The following is a 9,519-nucleotide window of genomic DNA, read 5'->3' on the forward strand; positions in this document are numbered from 1 at the left end:
ACTATGGGACTCAACATCTTAGGTCATAAGTCCCCTAGAATTTAGAACTACTTAAACCTAACTAACCTAAGGACATCACGCACACCCATGCCCGAGGCAGGAGTCGAACCTGCGACCGTAGCAGTCCCGCGGTTCCGGACTGCAGTGCCAGAACCGCACGGCCATCACGGCCGGCCCTTTCGCTTTCTCTCAAGCATTTAATCAAAAGCAATGAGAACACCAGTGCGAAGTTGCACACCTTACAGGTAGCTTACTCTTCTATATCAACATCTGTATGATAACTCTGCAGGCCACACTTCAGTGTTTGCCATAAGGTTCGTGGAAACAGTTCGGTTATTTCTCGGCCGTTACACCCTAGAATAGCAAATGGGAAAAATGCGAGCTGGACATCTATAACAATGATGGCGATTCCCCTCTCTGTTGATACGAGTCTACAAAATATCTTCGCATTCGCGGGAAAAAGCACGTGCTTCAAATTTCATCAGTGGATCTCGCCGCAACGAAAAACGTCTTAGATTTTTATATTTCCACCCAATCACGCATATCATACCCGTGAAACTCTCTTCCCTGTTTCGCAATTCCATCTTTTTCGATAGCCTTCGTGAGTCTCAACTGGTGAGGACCCCATGCCGCGCAGCAGTAGTACAGATGAAGGCAAATAACCATAGTGTTGGAAGTTTCTTCAGTAGATTTGTCGTGTCTGCTGTTCCCCCAGAAAAAGGCAGGGTTTGGCGTTAATTGTTCGTAACTATAATTTTTAAAAGATACTTAACTGAATCGACAATGGATGAATTTGTGTGCTTTATCATCTGACCGAAATTTAACGGATACTTCATTTCTGTAAAGCCTCACATTTTTGTTGTTTAGTATGAACTGGCACTTTGCATCAAACCGTTATCTTACCTAACTCACATTGCAATTCGTTTTGGTCTTCTGATGTCTTTACTAGACAGGAGACAGCAGCATCACCTTGCAAACAGGCTAAGAGGACTATTCAGATTTTCATGTAAATCGCCTGCATAGGAAAAGAAGAGCAGATGGCCTATAACATTTTCCCCCGACATCACTTCTGTTTGATGACGTCACCATCAGTTGCTATGGACTGTCACCTTTCTAACGGGATATTACAAATTCAGTCGCACAACGGAGACTATACTCCACAGCCTCGCAGTTTGATTAGAATTTGCTTGTGCAGAACAGGTAGCCTTCTGGATATCCAGAAATATGAAATCAACTTGAGATCCGTTGTCGCTATCACTCATTTCTTCCGCTGAATAAAGAGCCGGTTGAGCTTCACAAAGACGATAGTTCTTGAATATGAGCTGGTTACATGTCAATATATTATTTTATTCTCGCAAATCTTTTCAGTCTATCGGTATAAACAACATTGAGAAAGCCTTGACCACAAGAGAGAGCCTGGTTGTGACGTCAGAGGACTGCCGCCCAGAGTTCCGATTGCTTCCAACTTCGTTTGCCAAGTCTACGCTTTCCGCGTCGTCAACTATGCACAATAGTCTCTCGTTCTAACTTAGTTACGCTCTGGTCTGCTAGCAGCTGCCATCTGGACCGATTATGGAGTCGTAACGACCGCACTAACGGCCAAAACCGGGCGCCCGATTCATTAATCATGCAAAATAGCAACGACAAGGCGTTCCTATTAACCACTACTCCTACTCTCATTCCGTGTAATCCTGCGGCCAAATGCGTGTGTTACCTCGTAGTCTGGTTCCTGTGATTTGCGGAAACAGTACGTTAAAACCGTAAGGCCCGAAAAGCTAAAATACTACGTATTAGTACAAAACCCATAAAAGCCCAAATCTTAAAAGAATGGAATTCTCATGTGCAAAACAACTTTAAACGTCAGATTACTTTACGAATGAGTTAATGTGTTAAATATTTAACGTTACCATGCAAGCGAGGGAAAGTTAAATGTCGTTAAGTGCTCTCATTATGAAAAACTGGATAATTGTAATCTGCGATCAATTTTAAGCAAAAGGTAGTTCTTGACAGTTGTCGATGTTTATGACGTCGTACCTGCTGAAATGTATGTAGTATCTCCAAACACATTCAGCGGTGTATGTAAATACTGTCTGAAAAATATGTTGGACATAGATTCAATAGTAATTAAAAAGTAAATTAAAATCTCATGCCCGACGTTAACGTGTTACCGCGTTAACAGCGAAAATGTAGTAAGCGATACACATTTTCCCTTTCGTCGTTTTGTTGCGGGTGTAAGCGAGAAAAAGTTTCTAAAGAATTTGAAATTGTGTGTTAAGTTTGTTGGAAGTCGCTAGTGTTCTCGTTCTTAAGTACCGGATGAATAAAATGCTAATATTTTCGCCCCGAGAGTTACGGTGGCCAACGATGGCCTTCCGGCAGTGGTAACACCGGTTCCCGACAGATCACCGAAATTAAGCGCTGTCGGGCTGGGCTAGTACTGGGATGGGTGACCATCCGGTCTGCAGAGCTCTGTTGGCAAGCGGGGTTCACTCAGCCCTTGTGAGGCAAACTGAGGAGCTACTTGATTGAGAAGTAGCGGCTCCGGTCTCGTAAACTGACATACGGCCGGGAGAGTGGTGTACTGACCACATGCCCCTCCATATTCACATCCAGTAACGCCTATGGGCTGGGGATGACACGGCGGCCAGTCAGTACCGTTGGACCGTCCAAGGCCTGTTTCGGACGGAGTTCAGTTCAGTTACGGTGACTCAAGACAAATATTACTACCACTCTTATATAAGAAGTGCTCAAGAAGTTTCTGTTCGAAGACCATACAGCCCAAATCGATATGCAAGTCAGTAAAATTACCGTGAGCATTGAGGCAATCATCTTACAGAGGCACCAGTTAGAAGATACCCGATTGGTAAAACACATGTTCTGCTGTATGAGAAATCTGTAACTGCCTGATATGCATCCCCGTCCGACAGGAATCGTCGACCCATCAAGGCCTTCCGTACCAAAACGCTTGCTCACGGCATTAGGATGAATGACTCTTGCAGCCCAAAGAATTGCTAAAAATTTTAAACATTGATACTGCTAGTTAGTAATTAACAATAATCTAGCAAAAAGACTTCTGTATTAAAACAGTATTCAAGCAAATGAGCAACAACTTATAAACAACGAGATATCAGTGACATAATTACAGGAGGTGATGTTTCTATTAATTTAAGTCTTCGTTGCCCCTGGTTCCATCTGTATCAGACAAATATTTCTAAAACTGATTGTTTTTTTTACATTAGACATACTGATTAGAAGCAGCAATCAAGAAGCGGCCCAGATTCTAGAGATGGGGTTCCGCTCTTGAACTAATTCATAGAGTTGAATCTTTCAAAGGAGTGAACAATCAGTGATTCAGAAAAAAAGAACGGTAGCTCCAAACGTTTCCCACGGAAGAGAGAGAGAGAGAGAGAGAGAGAGAGAGAGAGAGACGGAGCATATCAGCAGCGCCTCTGCTGGTCAGAGCACAGTGCATGCCACACAACACAGCCAGCGCCGGCCTCTGCCCTGCTTCTACCTTGGCTGCCTGCATTGTGCAGTGCCCCATTGGATTTTGTGTTTCACATATGCCGTGCCATCTCTGTGCATCGTCTGCCGCGTGCAGCAGCTTAACTTCGCATCGCACTCTGTCGGCGATCGTTTCAGTCTCACGTCCTGCCCTCTGGGTAGTTGATGCGAGCAACAGGACAGAGAGCCACCTAGCGGATAACATAGGAACTACTTGCAACGACCTGCTCGCAAGGGAACGGACGATTTGTCTCGGAGCGGGTGAGTTCATCGCTCCCCCCACCCTCGGAACTCGCCCGCTCAACGCTTATCCCACCGTCTCGACTCTAGCCAGAGCGTTGAGCAAAGCGACTCAGGTGTCACTCTGGTCTCTGCGGTCTCAGCTCACGCAGTAATACAGCTCGCGGCTCGACCTACTCGACTCAGCGCCTCTGCATCGGAGTCTGTCTCTACTGGATATTGTTCTTCGTAGTAATACCGCTATGTATATTACATTATTATGTTATGTATACATCAATTGTTTTTATTTTATTTTTATTTGTTTAAACTGATTAGATTAGGTTCCTGATGACTCCTCTTACTATAGGATTTTTATCATGGACACTCGAATTTACGCTTTAATTACGAGCGAACCGATAAACGTATCGCAAAATGTGATACACCAATATTTTCCTTGTTTTATTCTGCGTAAGGCTATATGCAGCACTTTCGTTTTACAGTCAAATTTATATTTTTTTTTCTTATTCTGGTACAGATTTTGTGATTTTAGGCGTCTTCGGAAGGAAACGTTCACTTTAAAAATATATGGCTTGTGATGTATTTGTATGAGGTTAATGAAATTTTAGTACATTATAGCCAAATATATTGTTAATGTAAATCTCAAGTTACAACATTTTCTGATCACCCAAAAAACCACGATAGTGCAAAATAAATCAATAATCAAAAACTTTGTCATATCGTGGAAATTTCAATAAACAATACAAAATTCTTACTCATTATCTGTGTTACTTCAAAATAGGATCAAATAAGATCCAAATACAGGTATAGTACTGGAATAAACCAAGTTTAAAGGGCAATGTGCCTTCCATTTATTTTCTATTGTAAATGAGTGGTGAGTCATGAAAAAGAGCTAATTCATTTCAGGGAGTGAACAGTTCTGATCCAATCTCTGAAAAGAACAGTTTTGCCCATCTCTACCAGATACACCAGTGAGGCGTCATTACCAAGGACTATAAAACAATGCATCTTATAATGAAGACTGAGAACTGGGGCCCCAGCTATTACACGGACAACTGTGCTCAAAATACTTGACTTCAAACAAAGCCCACACTACGCGTTTAAGAATATCTTTGTATCTTTCCAATAATCATAATCTTCAAGCAAATGCCCACATTACACCTACGCGCACGCGCGCGCGCGCGCACACACACACACACACACAGGTGCTTTTGGCAAATTTGCACTAAAAAAAGCCGGCCGGTGTGGCCGAGCGGTTCTAGGCGCTTCAGCCTGGAACCACGCGACCGCTACTGTTGCAGGTTCGAATCCTGCCTCAGGCATGGATGTGTGTGATGTCCTTAGGTTAGTTAGGTTTAAGTAGTTCTAACTTGTAGGGGCCTGAAGACCTCAGATGTTCAGTCCCATAGTGCTCAGAGCCATTTGAACCACTAAAAAATAATTTTTCAGTTTAATCAATATTTGCACAAATGAAAAACAGATTTAAAAAAAGGTACCAATGACTCATGGCTCATGCTTAGCAAAACCATTTCACCTCGTCCAACACGTAAATACTGCCAACAGAGACCAATTCAGTGGATTGAAAAAAAAAACTAGAACATTTGAGCTTTCCTGTGCACTATATACTAGTTAAACATAGCCCAAAGGCAGGTGCTGCAGTTTCCTGTCAGCAAAAGAAACCAACGACGCTGCTACGTGAACACCTCCCTTGCGATGTGAAATACGGAAGCACGCCACAGGACCAAACAAGACGCTCACCAACTAATCTCTGTGCGTTCACTGCTCCATTTCCTGCCGAAAAATACTCGTCGGTTTACAGCAGCGCGGAACGGCCACTTGTGGCTGGTTCGGAGCTTACTTCTTCCGCTAGTGGCCTTCGCGGAACTGACCAGGAGCCAAAGCAACTTGGTGATAAGTCACCGCGGCCGGTCGACCGCGCGCACTCTCACAAGATACTGGGAAGGAGGTTGCTTAGCGACCGCCAAAGATGTAGCCTCGCACTATCTGTCAGGAATCGACAGTGTGCATCGCTCAATATCCTTGTTCGTCTCGCAGTTTTAACGGCTATTAATGAATGAACTAAAGAATGCACCATACATGTTACCTTATATAATTGTGTGTCATTCACCTGTTTCGAAAATGAATGCCAAAGAGTAAGGTGCAAAGACATTCTAGCCGTAGTGAACATCGAAATACAAAAGCACTCCGTCTTCTGGCCACAAGTGGCCCATCGGGACCATCCGACCGCCGTGTCATCCTCAGCTGAGGATGAGGATAGGAGGGGCGTGCGGTCAGCGCACCGCACTCCCAGTCGTTATTATGGTTTTATTTGACCGGAACCGCTACTATTCGGTCGAGTAGCTCCTAAGTTGGCATCACGAGGCTGAGTGGACCCCGAAAAATGGTAACAGCGCATGGTGGCCCGGATGGTCATCCAGCCAAGTGCTGGCCACGCCCGACACCACTTAACTTCGGTGATCTGATGGGAACCGGTGTATCCACTGCGGCAAGGCCGTAACATCGAAATACAGGGTGGTTAAAATTAAACTTTCGCTATTTGAGAGGATATCCGTGAGAAACGAGTGTTTCTGGGACAATAAACTTGGTGGAGATATATGTAAGGGCGTGAGGAGGAAAAATAACAAATAAACGATTGAAAGAAACACATTTTAATTCCCAAATGAAACTGTAATTGGGTACCATGCTTATGTCCCGGGTTATGAACGTTCCTAGTTTGACTACCTCTGCATCCACGGCAACCTAGAATCACACTAAAGATTGCTGTGTAGTAGACAGAAACAATAGTGGACCATGGATTGTTCAGCTGTCGTGACATAGTTCGTGCACTGCTTGAAAATCGCACTTTGCGACCAGCATTCTCAGCTATAACAACAGTAACTTCTTCAATAACTTGTGGCACCATCTATCGTCGCCCTATCTACATCTACATCAACATGGATTTTCTGTAAATCACACTTAAGTGCCTGAGAGAGGGTTCATCGAACCACCTTCACAATAATTCTCTATTATTTCGATCTCGAACAGCGCGCGGAAAAAACAAACAATTATATCTTTCAGTGCGAGTTCTGACTTCCCTTATTTCATTATGATGATCATTTCTCCCATGTAGCTCGGCGTCAACAAATTATTTTAGCATTCGGAGGAGAAAGTTGGTGACTGAAACTACGTGAGAAGATTCTGCCACAACGAGCAACGCCTCTGTTTTAATTATGTTCACACCAAATACTGTATCATCTCAGTGACACTCTCTCCCTTATTTCACGATAATGCAAAAGGTGCTGCTCTTCTCTGAACTTTCTCGATGTACCCCGTTAATCTTATCTGGTATTGATCCCAGACCGCACAGCAGTACTCCAAAAGAGGACGGAAAAGCGTAAGCAGGCAGTCTTTTAAGTGGATCTAACTGCTCTGGCAGTAAAACGCAGTCTCTAATTCGCCTTCCCCACAACATTTTCCATCTTTTCTTTCCAACTTAAGTCGTTCGTAAGTATGATTCATAGGTATTTAATCGTATTTACGGCCTTTAGATTTGACTGATTTATCGTGTAACCGAAGTTTAATGGGTTTCTCTTAACACCTCACACTTTTCTTTATTTACGGTCACTTGTCAATTTTCGCAAGTCTTGATGTTACACCCGCACAGTTTTGATGTTCTCGTGACTGCTAGACGATAAGCGAAACCATCAACTGCAAACAATCTAAGACGGTTGCTCAGATTCTGTCTTAATTCGTTTATATTGATAAGGAACAGCAGAGGCCCTACCTTGGGGAACGCCAGAAATAACTTCTGTTTTACTCTATGACTTTCCGTCAGTTGCTACGAACTGCGACCTCTCTGACAGGAAATCACGAATCCAGTCCCATAACTGAGGTGATATTCCATAAGCACGCAGTTTCACTAAAAGCCGCTTGTGTGGTACAGTGCCAGAAGCCTCCTGGAAATCTAGTAATACGGAATAAATATGAGATTCCTTCTCAATAGCTCTCAACACTTCGTCTGAGTAAAGAGCCTAGTTGTGTTTCACAAGAACGATGTTTTCTAAGGCCGTGTTGACTATGAGTCAATAAACCGTTCTCTTCGAGGTAACTCAGAATGTTCGAAAACAATATATGTTCCAAAATCCTGCTGGATATCGGCGTAAATGAAATAGGTCTGTAATTTAGTGAAGTACTCCTACTACCTTTCTTGAATATTGGTGTGACCTGTACAGGTTTCCAGTCTTTGGGTACGGATCTTCCTTGGAGCGAGCGGTTGTATATGATTGTTCAGTATGGAGCTATTGCATCATCATAGTCTGAAAGAATCCTAATTGCTATACAATCTTGATCGGAAGACTTGCCTTTATTAAGTGATTGAAGTTGCTTCCCTGCTCCGAGAATATCTACTTCTAAGTTACTCATGTTGGCAGTTTGAATTCTGGAATATTTAATTCGCCTTCTTTGGTGAAGGAATTTCGGAAGGCTTGGCTTTGTAACTCTGCCTTGGCAGCACTGTCTTCGATAGTGTCTCCATTGCTATCACGCAGAGGAGGCGTTGACTGCCGGCCGGTGTGGCCGAGCGGTTCTGGGCGCTTCAGTCTGGAACCGCGCGACCGCTACGGTTGCAGGTTCGAATCCTGCCTCGGTCATGGATGTGTGTGATGTCGTTAGGTAAGTTAGGTTTAAGTAGTTCTAAGTTCTAGGGGACTGATGACAGCAGATGTTAAGTCCCATAGTGCTCAGAACCATCAGAACCATTTGTGGCGTAGACTGTGTTTGCTTGCAGCTAGCGTATTTTACATACTATCGGAATCTCTTTGGATTTTCTGCCATGTTTCGAGACTAACTTTCGTTGTGGAAACTGTTATAAGGATTGCACATTGAAGTTAGCACTAAATTTCTTCTGTAAAAGATAGCCAATTTTGGAGATTTTTGCGTTCGTTTGAAATTGGCATGCTCTTTTCGTTATTTCTGCAACTGCGTTCTGACCCGTTTTGTGTACCAATGGGGATCTGCTCCGTCGATTGTTAGTTTATTTGGTATAAATCTGTCAACTGGTGTCGATACTATTTCTATGCACTCAAGCCCCATCTGGCCTACACTTACGTTGTTAATTTGGAGGAAGTGGAGATATTCTCTCAGGAAGGTATCAAGTGAATTTCCCAGGAGCAATTCCCAAATCGCCAGTTCATTCGAACTTCTGCATCGTGTTCTTCAATCCCGGTGCGGAGGACCTCTCTGTATTCCTTTAATGCGTCTATATTCGCGAAAAGCAGCAGCACTGTTACTGATATTTTGATAAAATACCTTTACGATAAAAAACTATGCTGAGCTAGTCCTGATCCATGATGACTGTCTGCAACTGTAACGCACTGTTGCTTCTGTTTCTGCTCTATGTCTCTGTACAAGTTACGGTACTAGCACTGCTAACAACACCAACCCTTCAGCACACAGTCTGAACGTCATTCCTATAAAGTTGGCTACCCATACGGTAAATAGTTTTCCGTTTACACTGGCTCTAGTGCCGAATGTTTAATTACAGCCTCCTTGTAGTTCCAAAACGCACAGTGCAGTCATTCAAGGCACCCATTCAGATTGGTAAGCTGTAATGTCGACTAATGTCCCTGACTGCAGAAACTAAAAACTGTTTCAAAGTATGAATGATCCATTTTACCACTGCAGAAAATACATCGTGTACGCATTGTTGATAACTGTCTCTCGACTTCATGCGCGTATAAATGTTACTACAAAGCCGAATAGATATCAAGCAAAAGAAGG

General features: G+C 43.4%; 1 pseudogene; it reads right to left on the minus strand.

Moving 5' to 3' along the window:
* Positions 1–6,143: 6,143 nt before the first annotated feature.
* On the minus strand, positions 6,144–6,261 carry LOC126177855 (5S ribosomal RNA; annotated as a pseudogene).
* Positions 6,262–9,519: the final 3,258 nt, after the last annotated feature.

The sequence above is a fragment of the Schistocerca cancellata genome, chromosome 3 (assembly GCF_023864275.1).
Source record: "Schistocerca cancellata isolate TAMUIC-IGC-003103 chromosome 3, iqSchCanc2.1, whole genome shotgun sequence".
NCBI classification, from domain to species: Eukaryota; Metazoa; Arthropoda; class Insecta; order Orthoptera; family Acrididae; genus Schistocerca; species Schistocerca cancellata.